Source organism: Lissotriton vulgaris, chromosome 12 (genome assembly GCF_964263255.1).
Source record: "Lissotriton vulgaris chromosome 12, aLisVul1.2, whole genome shotgun sequence".
Classification (NCBI taxonomy): domain Eukaryota; kingdom Metazoa; phylum Chordata; class Amphibia; order Caudata; family Salamandridae; genus Lissotriton; species Lissotriton vulgaris.
In genome coordinates this window covers 545878354-545904043 of record NC_141700.1, presented here as the reverse complement: position 1 = coordinate 545904043, position 25690 = coordinate 545878354, and the positions used below count along the sequence as shown (strand labels likewise).

At 43.5% G+C, this 25690-nt stretch overlaps 1 protein-coding gene across 3 annotated transcripts in view; it reads right to left on the bottom strand.

The window, feature by feature from the left end:
• Positions 1-25690, bottom strand: part of ARHGEF2 (Rho/Rac guanine nucleotide exchange factor 2) — an 886148-nt gene that overhangs the window by 637793 nt on the left and 222665 nt on the right. Inside the window, exon 1 of one of the 3 annotated variants that reach the window (XM_086945347.1) lies at positions 20798-21014. The exons of the other annotated variants lie outside the window; for them this stretch is intronic. The gene's annotated coding sequence lies outside the window, so the exon portion shown is untranslated. Of the gene's footprint in view, positions 1-20797; positions 21015-25690 lie in introns of those variants that run through there. 3 annotated transcript variants of the gene reach the window in all.

Sequence of the window (25690 nt, the reverse complement as noted above, 5' to 3'; positions counted from 1 at the left end):
TGTGAAAGAAAAATCTTTTTGTATTTTAATAATATTATTATTTTTAGTTATTTATGATTTGAATTTACCATTTTAATATGTATTTATGTAATTTAATTGTTAATATAAAATATATTTGCATTTTGTTTACATATATTTTTATTTCTGTACTATGCTTTTGAAATTATTTTATAGTGTTGAGGAGAATTTGTTTGTTTTTAATGTTGCACTGACTGAAATGGGAATAGTACATCATACCTCTCTACAATCCAACACTTTGTCTACTGTTGCACTCATTGGAGTGGGAATAGTACATTTTACTCCTCAACAATCCAACACTTTCCTTACTGCTGCAGAGACTGGAGTGGGAATAGTAAATGTTACCCCTCTGTAACCCAACACTTTTCCTACTGTTCCACTGACTGGAGGAGGAATAGTAAATTTTACCCTTGCGTGATGTAACAATTTTCCTACTGTTGTGTGAAGTGGGAGTAGTCCATTTTATACATCCTTAGTAAAACTATTTGCCTACTTTTGCATACATTGTAGTGGTAATAGTATATGTATTAAATGTAAAATGTTATAATTTATTTTATATTGTTAAAATTCATATTATGTTTTTGTTTATTTAAAATTATATTTATAATTATTAATGTCTAATGTGTAAGGAAATCCGTGGAACAACTGCAGCAGCTTTGTGTTTGCTACTTCTCAGCAATCACGGACACGGACCAGCAAAATCATCAGTGCAAATTATTTTATTGTGTGCTATTTAGCCGCCATAACGTTTCGGTTCCTGGGAGCCTTGATCCTGTGCAGGAAAGCGAACTCGATCATGTGATTGGATAGTAAGCTAACATAGAAGACATACTTCAACAAGAAATTTGTGAGCTGTTGGTAAAAATCTAAGCACATAAAATCCAGTAAATACATCTTTGGTGAAACACTTAAGAACATATTGTATTATATTCCTTGAATCAAGTTCATAGTGCAAATCATCGTAATGTAAACATTTGTATAACTTGATATGCAGTACAGATTAAAAATACCGGTTTAATTAATTAATCCTCCGGGTGTGTCCCCGAGTGTATTACCTTTCATAAAATAAACAGTTGTCCTTGTTTAAGTTAATGGCAAAATGTACCTTAGTGTGTAATAGTTGGTGCTGGCTGGGCAGCGTAGAATAATGCCTATGCTCTATGGTTACAACCTCTAATGTTATAAGCTGTACATAGAGTGCAAAATTCGCTAATATATGTGCAATGTCACGCTTAAGTGCTAATCATCGCTTTAAATAACCCTAAAATAGGTATCAAAAACATATATTTGCTGAAAACATTCGTAGTTAAATCCACTTGTCAAAATGAGTACTTGACTTTATATACCTTAGAGCCAAAATATGCCAGCCATTTGCTCCATCCTCATATAGATCAGGTATGGGCTACTTTAAGCAAACACTGTCTGGAGGAATCGATATATCATCCATTTTAACAAGTATAACTAATCTCAGTATCATGTTCCAACCATAAAGTTAAGTGTCTCCCTATGTCAAAAATTCAGATTACTTAGTATTGTGCTGAACAGATTACTTGCAGCTACTTGTCAAAATTATAGATCAATAGTGGGATGAATCCCTTATGATAGAGGTACGTCTAGTCTCCCAAACTATCCTGGATCACATGATCGGTCTGGATTCTGTGATTAAAGTGCAAAAAAGTGCAAAATATGTGATATGAATGTTACATAACAATTCACTAAAAACATACGAGGGAAAGGTAAACAACAGAATAATTGCGCGGTGGACTGAGCCCAGTCTCACACATCATACAGTCTAATAGTTATGTGTTCTTTTTGAAAAAAACACTGTGAGCCATACATTGTAATTAATGTTGTCTGATACTTTATATCAAAAACTAAGTTCTCCGCTAAGGTACTGAAAATGACCAGCCTTAGGAGGCAAGAACAGAGAAACAAGCAGATCCTATCAACTAGCTGAAGCTGCCACCTGCAGCTAGTGCAGGTGAGAGCTGAGTGGAAGTTTTACGGTGCAGCCTCCCAGATGAAACGCCTGCATCAACCCACTGTGGATTTTACTGAAATATGACAGTGCATTAGCAATTTCACTTGCCACGGCACTCAACTGACCCGAAGACAGCACGAAACACGTCGGCGATTGGACTTGTTTGATATTTTAATGCTGTTTTTCAGACGCGATGCTGCAGCTTTCACAATAAATGCCAAGATTACACTTACCTGCTGAGTGGCTCTTTCCATGGGGACAATCAAGGGGCAACCTTTGTTTTGACTGATTATATATATATATATTATTACATTATTCCAAAAATTCTGAAACTAAAATCTAAATCAAAATGACTTGTTTAATAGTTTTTAAGTAGATATATGTAACATATATATTGATATATATGTGTGTTTAACTTTTTTTTAAAGTTTGTTATATTTGTTGAAATATATATTCAATCTATTTGATTTTTATTAAAGTAATGTTTATATTTAAATGTATATATCTAAAAAATAATATTTAATACAATGGTATTAATGACAACAATATAATTTTTTTCTGATATTTTTGCACTTACCATTATAAGTATAGAATGGAAATATTTTTGACAACGATATTTTGGTCACAATATTTTGGTATGGAAATATTTTCATAGGCAATACTTTGTCAGAGAACCTTTTGAGGCCATGGGCTCTGCCATGGTCATTTTGCATTGCACACTTTGGCAATGATTTGTAGCCATGCCATATAGCAGTGTGGCTGCTTTGCAGAATGGCTAAAAATAAAAATAGTAAATAAAAAAAGACTTTTATTCATCCGGCACTAATGCACTTAAAAAAGTGCACCAGTCCTGGCTGAGTATAGTGCTTTTTGAAATTAGTTTAGCTGTACAGCTTGGCTACAAAACACTGCCAAAACCAGTAGCTCTCGTATGCAAGACCTATTGGCTTTACAGAAGCTTTTTTTCTGTTAGAGAAAGACCTGCAATTGAGCACTGAAGATGTTGTTCCATGAGGTAGGGTTACATCAGCAGCTGCTAATCAAGAACGATTTCCTTTTTTTTGTGGGTGAAGGGTTCTCCAGTTGTAGGAAAGGGCAGCTTATTTTGGCTCTCCAGTTGTTTCCCATAAATTAAAATACTGTTTAATCGGACTATCTGCTCACGTAAGAAGGAGATGACCCAGGTAATGGTGGATCTCTCAGGACATGATAAGCATGGGTTGCCTCAGCAATGGTACTACCGAGCTAAGCATTAACTTTTGATGGGCGTTGAAGGACGAATTTTGAAGAAACTTTTAAAAACACAGAAGGGTCTGTGGCAACGTTCGCTGAACCGCTTGAGTTGTACCCTGTGCCTTGAAGCCGTTTCCAAGATGCAAAGTGTTTGGTAAACGGATACTTCTCTATGTAATACCTCGAAAATTGGAGAAAAGGATACCAATATCAATTAAGTATCACTTGATTTTGTTTCCTTGGCTGTTTTCTCTCAAGAGTTGTCACCTTTACTGATGTTGACAGATCTATAACTGTATTCCGCCTGTTATAGACTCATAGGCGAGTTTACTCCTGCCTCGCTGTGTATTCACTTGCAACCAACTCCTTTTAAATACTTTTAATGTCAGTGTAAGCTCATGGAACTCTATTCTCTTAAGGCTCACCCGCGTCCACAGAAATAAGGCATATCACGGAGGGTCGTCAAGTCAAGTCAGTCAAGTCATAACATTTATATAGCGCACTACATACCCAGAGGGTTTCAAGGCGCTTAGGAAGGGGAGGAGGATTATTTGTCAAATATCCACGTTTTAAGCTGCTTTCTGAACGCTAGGTGATTCTGGGTGTGGCGAAGGTAAGCGGGGAGAGAGTTCCATGTTTTGGCAGCCAGGTATGAGAAGGATCTGCCTCCCATGGTGGTCTTGTTGATGCGAGGTACAGTGGCGAAGGCTTGGCTGGAAGAGCGAAGTTGGCGGGAGGGGGTATAAAAGGACAGTCGAGAGTTGAGGCACTCTGGTCCGATGTCGTAGAGTGATTTGTGTGCGTGGGTAAGCAGTCGGAAAGTAATCCTCTTATTGACGGGTAGCCAGTGGAGGTCTTTAAGGTGACCAGAGATGTGTTCGTTGCGTGGGATGTCTAATATGAGCCTGGCTGAGGCGTTTTGGATTCGTTGTAGTTTCTTCTGGAGTTTTGCGGTAGTACCTGCGTAGAGGGTGTTTCCGTAGTCCAGTCGGCTCGTGACCAGAGCGTGGTCATTTTCATTCAGCAACAGGCAAATGGTTCCTCTAAAATGTTATAAATTTTACTAATCCCATTCCAGACCCTACAGCCAGCCATTCCTTCAAAAAGATGTATTTTCTCAACCAATAAACAGACTAATTTTTTTAAGTCTATGAGTGCCTAACATCACATTTAGGCACAATTGTTCTCCAGCCGGTCTTGGCAAGGGATATAGTACATTTAGTCCTGGATTGCTCTCTATTGTATCAATGCAATTGGCTGAACTTGGGTTTCCACAAGTTCAGACAACATAACCCCCAAGGTATCAGGCACCACGAAATGGCAACATGCCTGGCCAGTTGGGCTACAGATATAGTGGCTCCCAAACGATAAAAGGATCTTTTTTTTAATCTGAACCCACGTTTAAATGTAATTTAATCTGAAAATACCTAAGTTCTTATAGTAGTGCATCCAGCAATGCTCCTCCACTGCCCCTGCATTCCCAAAGACATCCACAGATCATCCCTTACCAGCTCAGAAGTTCCTTCGTTTGAGAACAGGAGATGGTCAATATCGGTGCAGACCACAGAGCTCTGGACCACCATTCACAGAATCTTGCACATGTGCAAAGGGCTTCCAAGGTCAACTCAAGGCCAGTGGGGAAGCAAGCTCGGAAAGTAACGAAAATCTGCAAGTGCATATGCTGGTATTACTTCAGCCATCGATGATTTAAGGTCTTGCATCTGGCTGTCAGTTTGGGGGGTTGGCGAGTTTGCAGGATGGTGATTAGTTTCTTCCTCACTATAGTCTACACTTATACATCATCATACGTAATGTCATGTTTTGATGATATTATTGTAGATCCCAATGAAAAGCCACCTGCCTTCATGATTCTGATTGAACTATGACACATAAGTATTAAGGCTACAAAATACATATCAATCACCTCTGAAATGTAGTAGAACATGGGTGTTCCAGTTTCACCATAATCCTTGCCTTGAACTGGCACGGAAAAAATGCACGACTCTATGACCCAGGCTGTTTTGATACTCGGTCTCGTGGCAGCTGAGTCTACGGGGCGATCTATCAGACGCATCCTGCTGTTTATCCTAGTGATCGGTAAGTGATATTCTCCATTCAGTCATTGTTGAATTATTAATCTTCGATACCGTTATCCGAGAAACTTGGCAGAGGGAATTAATCCCGGTCTCTTTTGGGATGGAACTACTATGAATAAGATACATACATGTGCAACTACATCGTCCTGATGATGGTCCTAAGGATCGTTTAGACCAAAGGAGGACCGAAACGTCGACATCATATCACCATTTTGCTTATATGTTGTAATTGGAGTATACACAAATACACGTATAACTGTGATTTTGTCACATATTGTGGTATTTCAGAAGTCCATATCTTTGGCAAATGGTGTTCTCACACGACTGTAAACAATTGTAAATTCTCAGTTTTGTGTATGTTGCCTAAGTATAAAGAAAATATAATAAGAAAAATGGGAATACAAGAATAAAACTTGTCTTTTGATACAGTTAGCTATTTGTATTGGTTGACTGTTTCCTGCTTTGATTCAAGTGTTGATCACGAATGTGACATTATTTTGAATAATAAGACTAAATGATTCCTTGAGGGGCAATAGAATTTTGTTGTTGTTTTGATACAGAGCAGCATTCCCTGGTTCCAAAAGTCTGATATTCCAAACAATGCACTATTGGGACCAGACTTCTCCAACGAGTAGCTAGTGAGCTACAGGGTGCTCTCCAGCTAGCTGCAAGTAGCCTCATGTGTGTTTATATGGTAGGAGATGCCTACCATAGAAGACTTTGCTCAGCTGATATAATATACATGTATAAAATCTGAAAAATCTGAAAAACTGAAAAGACTTATTTTGGGATGAAAATGTTCACAACTCACAAGTTGATGTTTTGAGAAAAATGGTTGAATTGCCTAAATATATTTAAAGCTGATATTTGAGCAATAAAGCATGCAACGTTAGGGAGACTTATTCCTATTATTACTACCTTGGTGACAAGTGCATTGCACTTTCAGGTATGGCTGTTCTGTATTACCCACTAGGAAGCATTTCACTTTGACAAAGTCAATTTTACATTACTGTTAGCAACCATGATTGATGAATTGAGGTTAGCTCTGCTTGTAATCTTGCATACAGCGCCCACTAATGCAACCTTGCCTAATGATAGTCACTGTTAATCACTCTAATATTAGTGCTCCCCCAACCCCGCCAGTCAGCCAATGCCCACAACCTCGGCATCATCCTGGACAGCAAGCTATCTATGGAAAAACAGGTTAACGCAGTTTCATCTTCCTGTTTCCACACCCTTCGTATGCTCCACAAGATGGCTCCCAGTCAACATCAGAAAGACCGTCACGCAGACCTTCATAACCAGCAGACTCGACTACGGGAGCACACTCTAAGTGGCAACCACTGCACACCTCCAGAAGAGACTACAGACAATACAAAACTCAGTGCTAAGAATCCCCCTCGTCTTCCCCAGAAGGAGCCACATCACACCCCACCAGAAGGCACTACACTGGCTTCCAATCCAGAAGAGATGCCAGTTGAATATGCTGACCACCTCTTACAAAGCCCTGCACAATGAAGGACCAGCAAACATCAACAAATGCCTGACCATCCAACACAACCAGACACCTTCAAACTGCTTCCCTCTTCCTTGCAGACTCTCCCCAGATCGGCTGAACCAACAGCAGAGGACACTCTTTCTCGCACCTGGCGGCCAAGGATTGAGCAACCATCCCCTGCACCTCAGGACCGCCCAGTCACTCCAGCAATTCAAATGAACGAAAGATCTGGATGTTTGAATGAAGAAGCCACCATGCAGCAGCCAGCATCCCCAACGACTCGAGACCCTCACGGAGGATTTGCTTTGCTTTATAAATGTTTGATTGATTGTGCTCGGAATAATTTTTCATTGAACATAAGAAGCTCTTATTAAAGAAAAGATTCAAAACCTCTGCTCTGGACATTAGGGTGATATTATCTCTTTGCTTCTTTTACTTTCTTTGTGGTTCCTTAAAGCACAGAACAGGCATAGCATTTTTGTTAGCTATTGATCTAGGAAACACTACTGACATTTTATCAAAGTTTTTCCATTGCCATTTTTAATACATTGCTTAAGTATGAAGGATTTTTGCCATTTTTTCTTATTGGGGCTCGAGGTGGAGGAAAGTAGGACCCTAGTAATTCGTCTCAAAAAACATAAAATCCTAAAAATATCTGGGATTTTATTTTTTTAACCCAGTAACATATGCTTGCACTGTACAAAGTATGACATGTACAGACATTTTATAGCCAATGATATAACATAATTTGTTGACATCTATTGTCAGTGAGCAGCACCTTTGCTCTCAAATCATTTCTCATTCCTTGGCACTTCTAAATCGAATTGTATTTCTTTTAGCTTCAACCTCTTTACTGCAGGGCAATAGAAGTGAACGTCACAGTCATACTGCATAACCTTTCCCCAGTTCCACAGGGAAAGCAACACAATAAGAAAAATAATACAAGTCGATTGTAGGCCATCATTCCACAGATTCCTTGTTATCTTGTCTTATGACTTTTTTCTAACTTTTAAAAAGATTTTTGGCACAAGCATATAAATGTTTTAAGAAAGAACTTAGTGATATGAAAATAACAATCAGAAAATGTTAAAATAGATATGCAGAACACAACTTCTATTAGAGATTAAGGAAATGGTTGTGCTCCTAGGATTGAAATATCCAAACACGTTTACTGTTTATGTATGTCGGTTATCCGTGGGTGTTCATAATGCATGGCCTACTTCCTGCATACTTTCTGTAGAACGTCAACTACCTCACCTCATCTCAGTATCGAGTACAAGAGCGGAAAATTCCACACATTTTTCCAATTTTTCTTTGCTTTATTGCACAGATAATACTATGCAGATCCGTTGCATGTCACATTATCGACCCATTTAATATCGATCTACGGATATATCTTGACCATAATATTGATTCCCGAAAATTATCAAGGCATGATCAGATTTCTATTAACTCTGCTGCGGCGATATATTGGGGTTGATATTATGATGACAACGTTCTTATAGGCCGGTATTTCGTCTGTGGCCTAGAGTTTGTGTAAAACTATACAAGAGTGGACGTATGATAAGCCTTGGATTATGAGACAGCTCACTGTCCAACACATTTTTCTGAACATGCACAGTGCCACATATTGTGTTGGCCAAATTAGATTTCCTACTTCAGGCAAGTTAATAAATAGGAGAATTCTTGCCCAGAATGAGACACGTGTTGGCATTCAGGGGAAAACATACAGAAATGGCATTTATTGTTGACTCGTTACTTTCTTTGTGATATAAGAACAATTTTACTCTTGCAGATGAGGGAAAATCACCGGGTTTGTATGCCCCAGGTATAATTCCTATTCGCCAGTCACAACTGTTTTTATTGGATTCATTTCCGAATACCACAGTAACATGTACACAATCTTACTACTAACAGCGAACCCCCCTTGCATTTCATCAACATCAAAGGAAATCTGCGGCAGCCCCCATCTGAATTCTTTTCACCAGTGATCAACATGCGACTGCAAAGGAAGATGTTATTGAAGTTCGAAGCAGTATTGCCCTATTGAGCCCAGAGCTCAATAGGGTAGTGCGACTGGTGAGGCCACACTGGGCTCTGACCTGTGGAGGGGGCATTGTGTTGGTACGCATGCCATGACAACGCAAGTCGTTACAATAACACATTGTTACATCACATGCCATTACAACGCCAGTCATTAGAACGACTTGCTGTAGGGGGCAGAAGGTGTTGGATGTGTTGCATTTTCAATCCAACACCTTTTCAACTGTTGCACACACTGGAGATGGAATAGTAAATTATACTATTCCGAACTCCAGCGCCCCTCGCCCCCTCAAAGCAAGATGTTGTAACGACTTGTGTTGTAATGGCATGCATTGTAAACACATGCATTGTAACAAGTGCTATTCACTATGTTTAGCAATAACTTATGATTGGAGAGATGAGGGTCACTTTTACCCGGTGGTAGGAGGAGAATCGGAGGAGGCAGTCATGGGGCGTGGGGCATCATAAATGATTGTCGCCCAGGGTGTCACCAACGCTAACGCCGGCCCTGATTGAGCCAGAACCCATATTTACCGAAGGATATTGCTTAAATGCAATGTGAGACTGGCTTCAAATTACGAACAAATATTGAGGGTTTTGATTTTTAAAAACTGCAAGTAGTACATCTGAGTGTTTCTGGCCATGGTATTCCCAATGCTCTAAAAGGCCGTTGCCTGCCAGGGCAGGGACCTGGTAAAGAAAAATAGTGGGCATTAAATGAGGGCCCTACGGGGCCCTTTTTCTGTAGTTCACATGGAAAATAAAACTGTAGTAGTCTGCCTGTCACACACAGGCATTGCAAAGCAATGACACCAAAAGTCCACTTTGTGATACCAATCAAAGCGACACAGTGGCTTCTGCTGTACATTGGTGCCCTGGGCTTAAAGCACTATACATTCCAATTGAATAACAAAATCAATGTCTTTGACTTTTACACTGTTAAGTGTTTTATAGCTTATTGCCCAGGAAAAAGGTGCAATAAAAATATAATCAAATGAAATATCCCGCTGATTACGATTATACTTCCCCTGGTAAGAATCGATGTATGGATTAGTCAAGCACAGGATCCTATTTCATGTGCATTAGGCTGTGCCGTTAGTTACATAAGCAGTGCTTCTTGTAAAGGTCTCTTTCAATTTTATGGCCTTTCCATCTTCTTCATGCTGCTCCCTAAACTCATTGTACTGTAAAAAAACTATAAGACCAAAGTCAGTGGAGGCAAGCGTGGCTTCCTGTGCAGGCCGTGAAAAATGGACCTTGGCATCGCACAACATTATGAGTTATCCACTGTGATGTATTCTCTGGGGGACTTTGCCACCTCTTCTGCCCCATCCTGATGAAATCACTCATCCATGGCTCCTTGCCAAGATAGACAATTGAGGAGCAGCATTAGCACTAGAGCAGGAAATGTACCACTCAGCGCCCCCTCTAGGACAAGGAAAGACAGAGCAGCCAATCGTGTGGCACCAGCAGTGGGCGTCAAAGTGTATGTAAAAAGTAACAAAGTATGCCCTTTTGTAACAAGGGGGCTGGGAGGATCAAGAAATCACCATGACAATGTGACAAACCGTGCTGGTGGGAGAGAGCGGGACGCAGCCAGATCATGACTTGGACAGCTATTTTTATGCCAGAACTGGGTTCTGCGCCAGACCAGGCAAACCATCCCAACAGTGTGAGGACACTGCGATGCAAGCAATGGCACCGGCCAGCTTTCAGTATGTGCCATGCAGAGCAACAGCCTCAAGTGGCATGGGGCGGTCCAGAGCACTTTCCTACTTACCCCAGCTCCCATCCATGCCCCATATGACACACTTAAAGGACCATCAGAAATGTATTTTGTCTGAGTTTTGTCCTGAGTGTGAGGAGGTGTTGGAAGACAAATGGGGCACTTTAACACCCGATTCAGCAGCCCATCAAGGGAAACAAAGGTACAAGATGCTTATCACTATGCAACCCAACAACCCCTAATTTACCAATTTTAAAAGAGCTAATGATTGAGTAAAATCCTAAAAGGCTTCAACCTGAAGGAGATAGAAGCTTTGCTGTTTGAACTATTCATTCTGCCCAACACCACCACCCAAAAGCAAGACTGACTGCACAATTTCGTAACCCCTCCCAGCAGACCATAAATCAGGATGTACTTGGTGACTAAATGAGCTTGCAGTGGTACACGATTACTGGCCCCCAGGGCACTGATTATACTTATTACAAGGATGCCTGACTATCCTCTAGTCATGCAGTCCCCTGAGGACTACTCTGACACTGAAGCGAGAGGTGGAAAATCTAGATCCCACATACCGGAGATTAATTATGTAAGTCAATAGATTAAAGTAATGTACTGCCAAGTTCCTAGTGATGGCAGTTAACTAGTGGGATTGTATTTAATATAAACGCAGGGAAATACCCAAATCAGGCTCAGAAACTAGCTATTTCTGGCTGTACATAACACCCAAAGCGTAACTCAGCACTATTTCTATCAGTATACTATAGGCAGCTCATTCACCTCACAGGCAACACCCTCCAATGTACCACACCAAGGAGTCGCTGGACATCCAGAAGTGTGGTGCACCCAACACCATTGTTAAAAAGCGACAAAACTGAAAAAGTCCTTTATTCGGGAGCCACTTGGATATAGGGCTGGTGGTCGGAGGATTTAGAAGTGCTGACGGATTGCAGCGGTAACACAGAACGGATGCCTGTTTGCCGTTCACTGAGCACCGAATCTTCCTGTGCGCATACCCTTCAAGAAATTCACCGCCTGGGTCAACACTGATTCCACCTCCAGGCTGCATTTGATGTTTACGTAACCAGGACTCTTTCTGGTTCATTCTGGGCTGTCATTGTCCTTTCCCTGTCTGATGATGACCCACCGTGACTACCCAATGGAGCACAGTATGGGTTGAAACGACGACCACGCAAGGCCCAGATTGACCAAGGCTCTGCCCATCAAAAGAATATTTATTAGCTAGTAGAGTCATTGTGTTTCCACAAATATCTGGCCTATCCCCCACATGTACATATTTTGACAACTCTGTATATATTTCACACCATGAGCGCTGAGCACACGTCACTTGATCAACCTGTATTTGTAAATATTTCACCATGTGTTGACAGCCTTAATCTACTACATATGAGTATATATATGAATGATTTAATTCAGATAAAACAACCAGTAGACAGCAATTTGAGTCACGTGTTTCATTGTTTGCAAATGGTTTCTATGTTTAGGCGGTTGAAATACGGATGTTAAAATTAAAATAGGACAGATTAACATTTGTGACTCTAAGTGCGCTGATATTATGTAACCGACAAAACCCGACAGAACCACTCTTTGTTTACTGCCATCTTGATCGCAGCAGGCTCCGAGTTGACTCAGCCCTATCTCTTGTGGAACATATTAAGTCTATCTGCCGATGTGAATATCTGCTACACATGTATTTGTCTGCTGAGTATTATTAGAACAAATCTCCCTTTTCTACCTTCATCTTCAAGAAAAGCTAGATACAATAATCTTCTTAATCAAGCATGGCTACTGCAACTCTTTGTTTTCATGGGATTCCCTAAATCCCCCCTACAAAGAGCACAGCTGCTAAGGACTTCTGCAGCAAAGGCTGGTCTTTGGTTTAAGCGAAATGGCATCCATCTTTAATGAGTTCACTAAATTGCACTGGGTACCAGTTACCGAAAGAGGCCACCTCAACACTCTATAAAATAACCAATAACCCCGGTCAGAAACCCTGCATGGCTGCTTTGATTACTTGTTGTTCACCTTCTCGTGCACTTAGATCTCAGCACGCCTTTCTGGTATAAGTTGCAACAAACAGGAAAGCAAGACAAGGCAGCCGGTCCCTGGCTGTGGTGCTTGCAAAATCCTAGCACTCTCTCCCGCCATCCCTGGGTGCCCAACCTCGGAGTATTTTAGGAAACAGGATAATACTTTTTTGTTTTCAATTGATGTGACTGGGGCTGTTTCTCCGTTTTTAGTAGCTTCCTATGAATTAGCAGCTGCACTCTACAAATCCCCTTAATCAAATCACTGCGCCCTATATTGTAGTCTCACATACAGTCACCTTAATACAGCACATACCAGGCAGAACCCTCTCCCTTTTATGTGCAGAGCATTGATCTAAAGCTATAAACATGGCAAAGCACAAGTAATCAAACACATTGTCATGCACCACACTAGCATAGACCCTAGAAACGACTACGAACATAACCCACCATCCCACGAACGACAGTGCAACAGAAGACACTGGCCTAGATTGTGATGAGTGGATACCAGACTGGGCAGATCTGAAACAATCTGCTCAGATTCTGCTGTGCAGACTAACCACACACAGCAACTAAACAACATGTACCTGCAAATCATGATTCCAGGAGACAGATCCACACAAAATAGCATCTAGGTCTGGAATACAGTGTAGTGCCTTTATAATGGCCCGATACACATGCAAAACAATGCAATATCACAACATATTGTATTTAAACACCCTGCATTCTGGTACTGGTATAGCCTCACTGTGCCACATGGCTCTTATTGTGGCTAGCTCTGGGACACTTATTTCTGGATGCTAGCTTGCATTGCACTTCCTCGGCTCCAGGATACACCTCCTCAGGAACAGCCATCGCCCATTTTTGCATTTGTACCAGTGTACAGAGTATTGGTCATCACCACGGATCTAATTTACCCACGACCCAAGGATATACCTTTTCATATAGTTGCACCATGTGGGTGCCCACACCGTGCCCTCACTGTTACTATCTAATCATTTGAAATCAGGAAAAATACAGACACTTGCTTCCATCTTCTACGTGGAGCCCTTCTTCTAAGTTTTACATTATTTTAAACTACTTTTTGATGCACGCTATGCCTTTACTTCTGACAGATGGTTTGCCAGAATTCTTCCCCTTTGGTTTCCCCTCCGGGGCTTGCCGTGCATGAAACCATCTCTTTCTGTTGAAACCACATCTGAGCACTTGACTCCTTCGCCAGCAGCATTCACTCTAATTGTTTTCAGCAGCGCCTCCAACAGGAGACCAGGGAGAGGCTTGTTTAATGTGCTCCCTCCTCCCTCCCCTCGAGCCTCCAGCACTCAGGAGCGGTGCTTGCAACACCAGATTGCATCTTCCTACCCAGTGAGCGGATACAAATGCCCGTTTTGAGGGGCCAACACCTCGGGTGGTTCTGCAGCCTTTCACCAACTGGAGGCAGTCTACTAGCCCCGCCCACTTCCGGGTTCTTTGCACTTCACCTGTACCACCTGTGTTCTTTGAACTGAAGGCAAAGAAACAAGCTTGTCCAAAGCCTGCTAGGTGGGAGCTATGGCATGTTCAGGACTAATAGTAAAGGCACAGCTATTGGTGGAAAGGGGCTGCTGCTGCAAGAGGTCAAAGGCGATTTAAAAGGAAGATGGGTCCTGGCACAATTAAAATACGACAATTAAGAGGAACCCTTTCAGCGGACAGTGCTGATGGAGACAACTACAAAGTTTGAGACAAATCCCAGCTAAACTGGATTATATTCCTAAACTATACACAATCACATCAGATTACAATCTAGGCATTCCCCAAGAAAGGTTCAAATGTCTTCATTCTCACCTACTAACAAGAGGTGCACGAGATTGGTGACAAAACATGATGCGGTTAGTCAACTTTATGGGTATACTGGGGATTAGCCATGAAGGTTTTGGGGTGTACACACTATGCGCAGAGAAACATGAAAAAGTATAGGATAAATTATGGGAAAGATATTGATTGTTGTAGATTACACTATAATGTTCACTTCAAGGCGTGTGGAGGTAAAATCAAAACAAAGTAAAGTGATTCTTTATTTGGTGCAAATCTATGAATATTGTATACATCCATAAAAATTGCAATGGTATCTTGAAAAGAGTGTAACAGATAATAGTCTTGGAGGATAACAATAAAGTATCTGATAGTTTTGATGAAAGAAAAACAGCAAACGGATATAGGAAAAAAAGAAAGAGCAAGCAATAAGGGTTTGTCAGGACCAACAAAGATAGTAACAAGAAAATGTGTACTGGCAAAATCTGTAATCTCCCAAGAAAAAACAACTTTCTTAAACAGGGGAATTTCTGCATGGTGGAGTAAAATACTGACAGAAGCAAAATACACCTTAAGACACTAAAGGCCATTTAGTTTCAAGATGCCACCTACTTGCAATGTGATTTTATCATATACAGTTTTATAGAGGTCTGTAAAACCTACCAGAAATCAAATGTATCTTGTAGAACCCATGAGTACTTGAATTTCTACAAGGGAGGGGAAACATCCTTTACAACGCAACTTTTACCATGCAGTGCTTTTACATCGCAACTTTTACAACCCAAACCATTACAACGCATTGCGCTGGGGGGCGCTCTAGGATAGGGAATAGATTTAATTTACTATCCAACACCTTCCCTACTATCCACGGGGACTGGAGTTGGAATAGTAAATAAACTATTCACTATCCAGCACCCCTCAACACTATGCGTTGTAAAGGCATGCGTTGTCAAAGTTGCGATGTAAAAGCATGCGTGGTAAAAGCATGCGTTGTAATGTCATACATCCACAAGGGAGCCCAGAGACCAATTTGATCATTGATTCACCAAGCTGTGACGTATTCCAATTCCACCACCGCCTAACCAACCTTTCACATGCATGGGAATATTGCAATAATACTTCGGTAGCCAAACATAATTTGACCAAGTTCCTGTATGGGTGAGAGTGTCCTTCAGTTCTGATATCTAGATATTTCTACAGTAAAATAAGACATAACTTGCAGGGCAGCATATTTCCCATGCCTTCCTCAGAAAATCAGGTAAAATGCCATAACGTTTACTTTCTCCTAATACTTCATCTTGAAGATAATTTTTATTGTGTGATGTTTTATTGTACTCTTGAGGTGTAATATGGTCCCTAGTGCATTTCAACACAAGAGCTATCAAAGAGGTCGAAAACTGAACCAAACAGCCAATAGCATAATGTGCAAGAAAGAATACTCCTTTGGGTGGGGCCAAAGACCACACAATGCATATTTTAAAGTATTGGTAACAATAGGTCACACAGAGGTCAGCGCTGTCAAGCCAGACCTAAAGGGATGAGAGCAACGTGCCTGGCAAGAAAATGTGTACTCGAATAATAGGGAGCCAGAGGTATCAATGAAAGGTTCACATGTAACACCTGCAAATGCACTGCATGATTCTGCCCTCTCCTGCAAGGGTTCCTGGGAGTACTATTGACAAACACGAGCATGACAAAGAAAACACAGGGCACAATCTTTAAGTATAGGGCAGCTAGGCACAGATTGCAAATGTGGCATAGGATCCAGAGAGCAACCACTTTCAAACCTCGTCTCAGAATCAGTGGCATATTAATCTGAGCCACTTCCTGCTAAAAACAGGAAGATAACGCGCACAGCTGTGTACAGCTGATAAGGAGGCCTGACAAGCACATGGCAGGACCAAGCCAACAAAACACAGCCCGGCCATTCACTGGAAAGGAGAGCAGCGCAAACAATGCAACCTGCAAATGTCGAAATGAGGACCGCGCCTGCGATCTGCCTATTATTGTGACCAGCACAAATAGCAACTCTGTGCCTCTTGAGTGGAACTGACCACAATGCAACGAGAGACCATCTAAGTGCCGAGGTACATTAGCCCACAGCACTTCTCTTCTTTATTATTTTTGGTAAAGAAGGTAGGCAGAAGCAAACTTAACAAGAAATCATAAAAATTATGACCGTGGCGGTAACCCTTAAAAAATAAATGTACTCAAGCCACTAGAAATATGCGGCCCTATGGCTGCAGTGTTTCCTGATAATTATGGTTTTACTACACTTGCCAGGTCATCCACCATAAGCAGCACAATTTACAGGTTTCATGAAAAATAGTTTCTACCGCAAACAGACAGCAAGTTACCTTTTAAAAAAGAACAACAGACGCTCCAGCGCAGTGGCCAACTCATCCCAAACGAACTGGGCAATTTTAAGTTGCTGATTTGTTACACTGGTACAAATAAGGTGAATCTTTTACCGATACACGATTAATGTGTTTTACAATAAAATAGTAAGATAACGACATAATATTGCCACAGAACCTCTTTCATAGTGATGGACAATTTATAATTTCTTGACACATATTTTTAGTCAAACCCCTTCATAATTTGGTCCTTCTTAGATACAATTCTGTCACTAAATTTATATTACGGGTTGGTGCTAATGGAACATGGACCACACTCCTTTCTGGGGGGTATAAATACTGCACAGTTTCCAAACTGCTAGTCAAGAGCCAATGAGGATCAGTCTACATTGCCCATGAAGCCTAAGTCTTTGCTACAGGAGGATACCGCTTTCTCTTAAGTTGCAGTGTTGCAGTAATTGAACGAATGATTAACGGATGCTGGGTGGGTGCAATCATACAGATACCATGTGCATATATAAACACATGCAAACTTCATCACCAGGCCCCTCCAACAGTCGTGGGTAGTACCAGATGAGGTTCTGCGAGATACACTACGAGTACTCTCGGACCCTGCCGTCTTTGAAGACATCCAACAGTTAGTCGTTCCCTGCACATGTGGATGCTAAACCTTAGACTGCAATGTCCATTTTACATGCCTTTGGCTATTTACCATGAGATAAGACAACCTTCTGTTTGGAAGTTGTAGAGTGCCCCTGAATCTGTGGTCATGGTTTTGTGCAAACAGAGCCAATAGAGATGTTCTGACCGTGACGCGGTCCGAGACATTATCCCAGAGGCGCATGGTGAAGCCTCACACCAACAAGGACGTACAAGGATACTACAGTGCGAAGCGAAAACTGTAAAACCTTCACTGCCTCTGGTAGGAAATGGGTAATTCGACTTAAATACAACATCAATATGACTTAATTTAGGCATATTTGTTTAACAAAATAACTAGACTTGGTGGAAAAGCTCAGAAATGTATCCCCCTGGGAAGTCTTTAACTAATAGATCTGCCCTCGCACATCAGCGACAACAGATCACCACCAGTGATTTCAAATTCAAAGACTTTCAGAAATCTGGATGGCTCCAGAGCTATCTATGGTGCTGAACTCTCATACGATAACATGTGCCCATTATTTTCTATGAGAAGTCTTCTGTCTTAGTGACATGTGTTGCCCTGCAGTGGATGGCCCTTTGCAAAGGTTGACTGGTCACCTTTCTGTAGCCTATTGCCATATGTGGGTGTTAAACTGGCACTATTGAGGTAAAACTAATGCCCAGACAGTTAAAAATGACAAAATACCGAGGTCATACTATCAGAAAATCTGCTGCATAATGTGCCTTTTCTTGCCGCATAATTTGCTCAACCCAGCCGCATAATTCCAGTGGACTAGAATAGAACGTAACCTCACTTTTTTGCGGTGTCATTTCTTCACCCGTATAAAGAGGCATACCTTCCTATCCTAGAGCCACCATTGTCTGCTTTTCACGAACCAAGCCCCCATGTGTAGAGCCGTGCCCTCCTGGTACGGAGCCATGCATGCTGTGTTAACTTCTTCTACAGAGCCATGTTCACCTTCTGACACGTGTCCTCTTCTTAACACAGCCTTATCCTTCTTATGCAGACCCATGCTATTCCTTGTATAGAGCTGCACCCTCTTTGTGGCGCCAGACCCGCCTTTACAGTCACATGTTATTTCCTAAGAGAAATGTCCACTGTCCTGTTTACAGATCCAGCTCCCCATTCCCTCAGGGTGGAGGGTCATGCTCTTCCATGCAGAGCCATGTACATTGTGTCCAGAGCCATGTCCTCTGTTTGCAGGACACACTCTTCTCCTTGTGCAGAGCCATGTCCACTGTGTGCAGAGCTGCGTCTATGTGCACAGCCGTGTCCGTGTGTGCACAGCCATGTCCACTGTGTGCACAGCCATGTCCTCCATGTGCACAGCCATGTCTACCTTGTGTACAGCCATGTACACTATGTGCAGAGCCGTGTCCATGTGTAGAGCATGTCCACCTGGTGTAGAACCATGTCCACCATATGCAGAGCCATGTCCACTGTGTGCAGAGCCACGTCCACCTGGTATAGAGCTGTGTATACTGTGTGCAGAGCCATGTCCACCTGGAGCAGAGCCAGGTTCAGAGCCATGTCCACCTGGTGCAGAGCGGTGTCCACCATGTGCAGAGCCATGTCCACCTGGTGCAGAACCATGTCCACTGCGTGCAGAGCCATGTCCACTGCGTGCAGAGCCATGTCCACCTGGTGCAGAACCCTGTCCACTGCGTGCAGAGCCACGTCCACCGCGTGCAGAGCCATGTCCACCGCGTGCAGAGCCAGGTCCACCGCGTGCAGAGCCATGTCCGCCATGTGCAGAGGCATGTCCACAGTGTGCAGAGCCACGTCCACCATGTGCAGAACTATGTCCATGTGCAGAGCCGTGTCCACCGTGTGCAGAGCCGTGTCCACCGTGTGCAGAGCCATGTCCACCATGTGCAGAGCCGTGTCCACTGTGTGCAGAGCCGTGTCCACTGTGTGCAGAGCCGTGTCCACTGTGTGCAGAGCCATGCTAACCTGCTGTATAGACATATCCACAGTGTGCAGAGCCACGTCCACCATGTGCAGAGCCATGTCCACTGTGTGCAGAGCGGTGTCCACCATGTGCAGAGCCATGTCCACCTGGCGTAGAGCCATACCCCAATGCATAGCCATGTCCACCGTGTGCAGGGCCACATCCACCATGTGCGGATCTATGCTCTCATGCACAGCTACGTCCACTGTGTGGAGAACTATGCCCAAATGTAGAGCCATGCCCACTGTGTGCAGAGCCATGCTCTCAGGCACAGCCATGTCCACCGTGTGCACAGCCATGTCCACCTGGTCCAGAGGTATGTCCGCTGTGTGCAGAGACATGCCCGCCTAGCGTAGAGCCATGTTCGTCTGGCGTAGAGCCATGACCCCATGCAGAGCCATGTCCACCTTATGCAGTGTCATGACCATCGTGTGCATAGTCACCCTTCCAACCTTTCCCCCTGCAGGTCCATGCCCTCAGTTTGTAAAACCCATTCCTTCTTGCATGTGACGAGCCGTGGCCCCTTCCGCTACAGTGGCATACATGAACGGCAAATCACCAAAAGGCCAGGAGAAGCGGAAGTGACATCACATGCTATTTGACCTTTCAGGTCTCTCACACACTGATGTTTACTCAGAATCACACATACACACTCTCTCTCACACACATAAACACACTCTTGCATTCACATAACATACATTTAAAAGCATGTTTTACTTACCTCTGCAGCCTAGGAGTGTCATATTCCAGCTAACTGTACTCTAGTTTTTATGCCCACTCTGATCAGCGATCACACTCGGCAACTCTGGGCATTAGCTTGCCTCATCTTCACTAACGGCCCCACCAGACCGCCGGGGATGCCTGGTCTCACCCTGGAGATACCCATTAAGGGACCATCTCTCAGGGAAGCCAGGAAGGGTTTCGCAGCGGTCGAAGCGCCTTGGGACCCTCCGGGTAAGTAGTGCGCTATATAAATGCCCATACATTACATTACATTACATTACATTACACTAATAGTATATATTATTCACTATTAGTGTAATTAAAAAATGACGAAAAACAAGGAGATTGGAGCCCCAACCAATGTCCATTAGGACGAGTTGCCCCTGTGTTCCTGACACTGATTTTGCTATCTCTGATGCCCGGGGTATCAAATACAGTGCCAGGGGGTGCATAGGGCAACCGGGGTTCGTAGCTGAAACCCCTGCCGACCCTTAAATTGCATCCATGCTGGCATATGCCCTGTGCGTGCACTGGCATGCTATCCTCGTGCAGAGCCACGCCCTCCTATTGGGAGTGTTCCCTTTACAGAGTTCCCTGCTCGCCCCATACCACCCCCTCCCCCATAGTAGGGAAACAGTGCCAGTATAGACGTAGGCATGCTTACATACCTGTGGAGCACGCGGCGCTCACGTAGCTGCCCCCCTGAGGAAGGTGGGGGTCGGACCCCAATCAAGTTCGGTTGCTTTCATTTTCGTCCCCTTTCCTTTAGTTTCTTTCCCTTTCCTGCTGAAGTGCCGTAAACAGACCCCACTCCGGCTGCCAGGTAACCCGGGCTCCTCAGAACTCCGCCTCACACCTGAGACAATGAACACGTCCACGCCCGCCAGGGCATCAGGCGGCGGGCCCTGATTGGACAAGAGCCCCAGAGCCCCGCCCCAGGCAAACACAGAGGCGGAAGGTAAATGGTTTCAAGGGCGTCACTCACTGACTGCCTCGTGGCTGCCGGAAGAAAATAACAATTAAGGGACACAGGTCCAACCTGAGAGCAGGTTTAGAACCGGGACTCTGCCTGCCACAGGTGCGACCTCAGAGCAGCCTGAGGGGGGCGCGGGGTCTGTGAGACTGCAGCTTCGGCAGAGTGACTGCTGCTGCCGTACGTCCTGTCCGAGAGCAGAATTACAGCTGTGACTGCTGCTGCTACATGTGTAATTCGAGAGCGGTTTTAGAACCGCGATTACCAACAGAGCCCGAGCGCAGCCTGTATTTCGAAGGACTTTCACAGACAGAATACTGGAGCAGTTCGGGGTTGACTGCTGCAGGTTCGATGAGAGAGCAGCCAGTCACCAGTAAACCCTGAGAGTAACTTGTGGAATGCCACTGCTGCCGCGTGTAGGGTGACCAACTGACATAGGTGCAAATTCAGGACGGGAAGTTTAAAAATTCAGGACAAAGGGACTACATTCAGGACAAAAGGTCAAAATTCAGGACAAAACTTCGGGACAAAATGTACGTTTAACAGACACGTCAGAGGTGGTCGTGCAATAGTATATAAGTAAGTACATAAACAACCACCTAAGTAGAAGTCTAAATAAGTTTATATTAGGTTGAGACAATCATGCACTTCACGTTTTTTCAGTATGGCCGCAGCTTGCTACCTTAGACGATTCAAAATTCGCATCTCGCTTCAGCAGGTACATTAGTCACCAGACAATGGTGAACCACACCTGAATATAAGTGAGGCCGCTTTTATTGTTGATTGAAAAATACTGGATGTCTCTCCTCTCTCCCTCCCCCTCAACAGGATCACAACTCTTATAGCGCGGGGATGCCCTTGGGTCACCAGGCGCTTTAGAAATCGTTATAATAATAATAATAATATACAAGGAACTTTGCAGTGCCAGTCCCCAGTAACAAAACCACCCTTCACCCCCTTTCCAGCCTCCCAGGGAAACATCCAATGCCCGGTCCGGCCAGTCCGGCCTTGCTACCACCCTCCAATAGTGCCCTTCTTCTTCACTTAGACGGTCTTTCATGTGTATTTAATTTCTTTTATAGTGTTACTCATCCCAAGTATGTAGCGCAGGGTGTCGGAGTGTGTTACATCACACACACATTATATAGAGACAATGACTCATAATAACATGAAAGTCAATTCATTCTGTCCTTCCATCTGTGTGCCCATCTATATCCAAACATATTCAACCATTTGCAAACCTATCCACCATATATCCTTCCATCCATCATTTCACTCATCCATCCCTCAATCCACCCTTTCACTCATCAATCCATTATTCATCTACCCACCCTTTCACCCCATCCACCCGAACAGTCATCCATCCACTCTTCCACCCATCCATCTATTCGCTCACTCATCCAGCCATTTACCCTTTTACCCATCCAGCCATCCATTCACTTACTCATCCATCTACCCATTCACTTACTCATCCATCCACCCAGTCACTTATCCTTCCACCCATTCACCCTTTCAGTCATTCATCCTTCCTTTCTCTCTCCATCCCCCTTTCACTTATCCACCCACCCATCTACTCATCCATTCATGAATCCATCCATTGATCCTATTATTCATCCATCCTTTCACTCATCCAGCCATCCGTTCTCTCATCCATCCACCCTTTCACTTAACTCATCTACCCATCCTTTTGTCCATCTACCCCCTTTCACTCACTCATCAGTCCTTACATCCACCCTTTCACTCATCCATCCATTCACCCTTTCACTTATCAATTCATCCATCCACCCATTCACTAACCCATCATCTACCCTATCACTCATCCATCCATCCTTTCACACACCTATCCACCCTTTTACCCATCCATCTACCCTTCCACCCATACATCCACCTATTTACCTTTTCTCTCATCCATACTTCCACTCATTCACTCATCCATTCATCCTTTCTTTCATTATCTATCCATTCCCCCTTACATTCATCCATTCAGTAATCCATCCAGCCATTCACACATTCCTTCACTTATTTACTTACCCTCCTTTTCACATTATGAGCTGAGCCTTTGTCTGCAGAGCTGCAGACAGAAGAGGCCCATCAAGAACGTCACCTTGCTGTAGTTCCTAAAGCACAGGGTGGCTGCAGTGGGGGAGAATTCACTATGCCCCAACACATAGGCAGACTGAAAACGTAGAAGTCATGAGTCATGCATGATGCACAGTGCCAGGATGCGAGGTGACTGTGACATGATGTTGTTTGAAGGGGTTTAAGTGGTGTAAAAAATTTGGTGGGTCTCTTCAAAGGGGGTGTTTAATGTAATTAAGAGCGTGGTTTAAAACACCTAGGCTACAAATCTGTGCTTAGCATAGTGTTGCGTCTGACTGGTATTATGTTATTTCTGTCATTGCATTCATATATATAAAATACAGCAAGTATAATTACACCAACAACAAGCCAGGACTATTGGCTTTGTCAATGGTTGCTAGTTCCTTAAAATAAAAATAGCAGCAACCATGGCTTTGTTTAATATTATATTGAAAATACCTCCGTTCTAAAATGACCAGACAGTGAAAGAACGATAACCTGTTCTTTTTAACTTGTTTTTCAGGCTTCATTAAATAAACTGTTTTTTCACTTTGCAGGATTGGCGTTTTACCTATTTTCTAAGGGAAGCAGCGCTGCTCCCTGTGATGGGCAAAGTTACGGACAAAAGGCGTCCGTAAAAGGGATCCTCACAGACAACGGACGTGAGGTTCCCAATTACGGACGGTCGTGAAATTTACGGACGGTTGGTCACCCTAGCCGCGTGACCCATCTGAGAGCAGCCGAAGCGTGAATCCCACTGCTGAGTATATTCCGAGAGCATGTTTCCTGCAATTATGGCTCAACTCTGCAAACAGCCTATCTATGCCTGCTGCCTCTGGCCTCTCTGCAGCTGTAAGGATGGGTTCACAGATAAACTTTGTGATCCTGCTGTGGAGATCTGAGTCTAATCTGCCCCTGCACTCAGCCCATAATCCTTTAAAGGTCGATAACATGAACGCCATTGAAATTGGTTCCACTTGTTATTTTCAAAAGCCTTTTATTCCCAGGTCTCATAATTAATACACGGTAACAGTTTTTTGAAAAAAAGTTAAATGGCCATAAAAAAATGAAAAAACCCCAGGTCTGCAGGTCTAGTAAAAAAAAAAGAGAACTGGCCATACGACAGTGTAGGACCGTATCCGACCTAGTAAGTTTCTGGTCCTGTTTAGTTTTTAGGTCTCGCCTCTCAATGCGCATGCGCATTGAGCAGAGCGAGACTATAGCGACTTAAACAGACTTTACCCAACTAGTATCCCAACTGGCGATTTGGTGCTGTGCCCGTGCGCTTTTCGGTCAATGCGCAAGCGCATTGACCTAAAATGCGAGTGCACATCATCAAATCGCCATCTGTTCCCCAGCAGCACTCCTCCCACACCTTTGAAGTGAAGCTTAGCTTCACTTCAAAGGACCCTGCTGCTTCACACCCTCATCGCCGCTCTCCCCGCTCGGCCCCCTCCCCTGCCCGCCGTGTTGCATTTCTCCTCCCCCTCCCCATTCCCCATCTCTGCCTTCCCTCATCGCCGCTCTCCCCGCTCAGCCCCCTCCCCTGCCTGCCGTGTCGCATTTCTCCTCCCCCCTCCCCTTCTCTGCCTTCCCTCCGTCTTGTTCTGCTGAGCCGCCCGTGTACGAAACCAGCGTCCGGTCTCTCTTGCCAACAAGAAGTCACATTCTTTCCCGCCATTTCCAGTTCCCATTCTCGCATGTCGAGACCGTGGGTCGCACCTCACAGTGCAGCGAGCATGGACCTTAGGGAAGACACGTCCGGCTGAACCCAGGGGGCCGCGTTTCTACTAATAGAATGTGTTACCAAGTCAGTGCATCTGGACTTTTCTTGTAGACGTTTCAGTGCCATAACACATTTTGAAGGAAATTTAATTAGTTATTTTTTAATGATGTCATATTTTCGCAGAAAAACCTTTCGGAAAAGCCAGAGCAGCTGCACAGCTGTGAGGATGACACAACAGCACATGTTCTAAATAGCTACAGAAATCAGCTTCCTTCCTTTTCGTGACGCTTGGGGGCCAGCCCCTTGTCTGCCTCAGCTGAATGTCTTCAACCCGTGGTCTTTCCATTAACGGCAGAGTGCAGTGCTCATACTGTCATCGTTTTTTCCCCCTTGTACTTGTGTGGGGGGAGATATAGACTTTACAAGTGATAGCTAGGTCATTAATTCCTCCCAGACCAGCAGCCCGAAAGAGAGAACCATTCCTGGGAAAATGCATGTTTATTAGAACACCAGCAGGGGCGGACGCGGACACCAAATAAGCACTGCACACAAGTAAAAGTATGACCCACATTTGATAGTTAAAAAATTGCCCATGTTTGCAGATTGAAGCAGTTTTGAACCTGTAAAGACGCTGTATAAGGGGTTTGCAAGTTATGGAAGACTGCAAGGATTTGAACTTGCTACAGGGAATGATTGTTTCAATATCAGGTAAAATTAGCAGTAAAAGCTGTCTCAGCAGACCATAAAAAAGGCCCACAAATAGCCCAAAAATTGGCCCACACA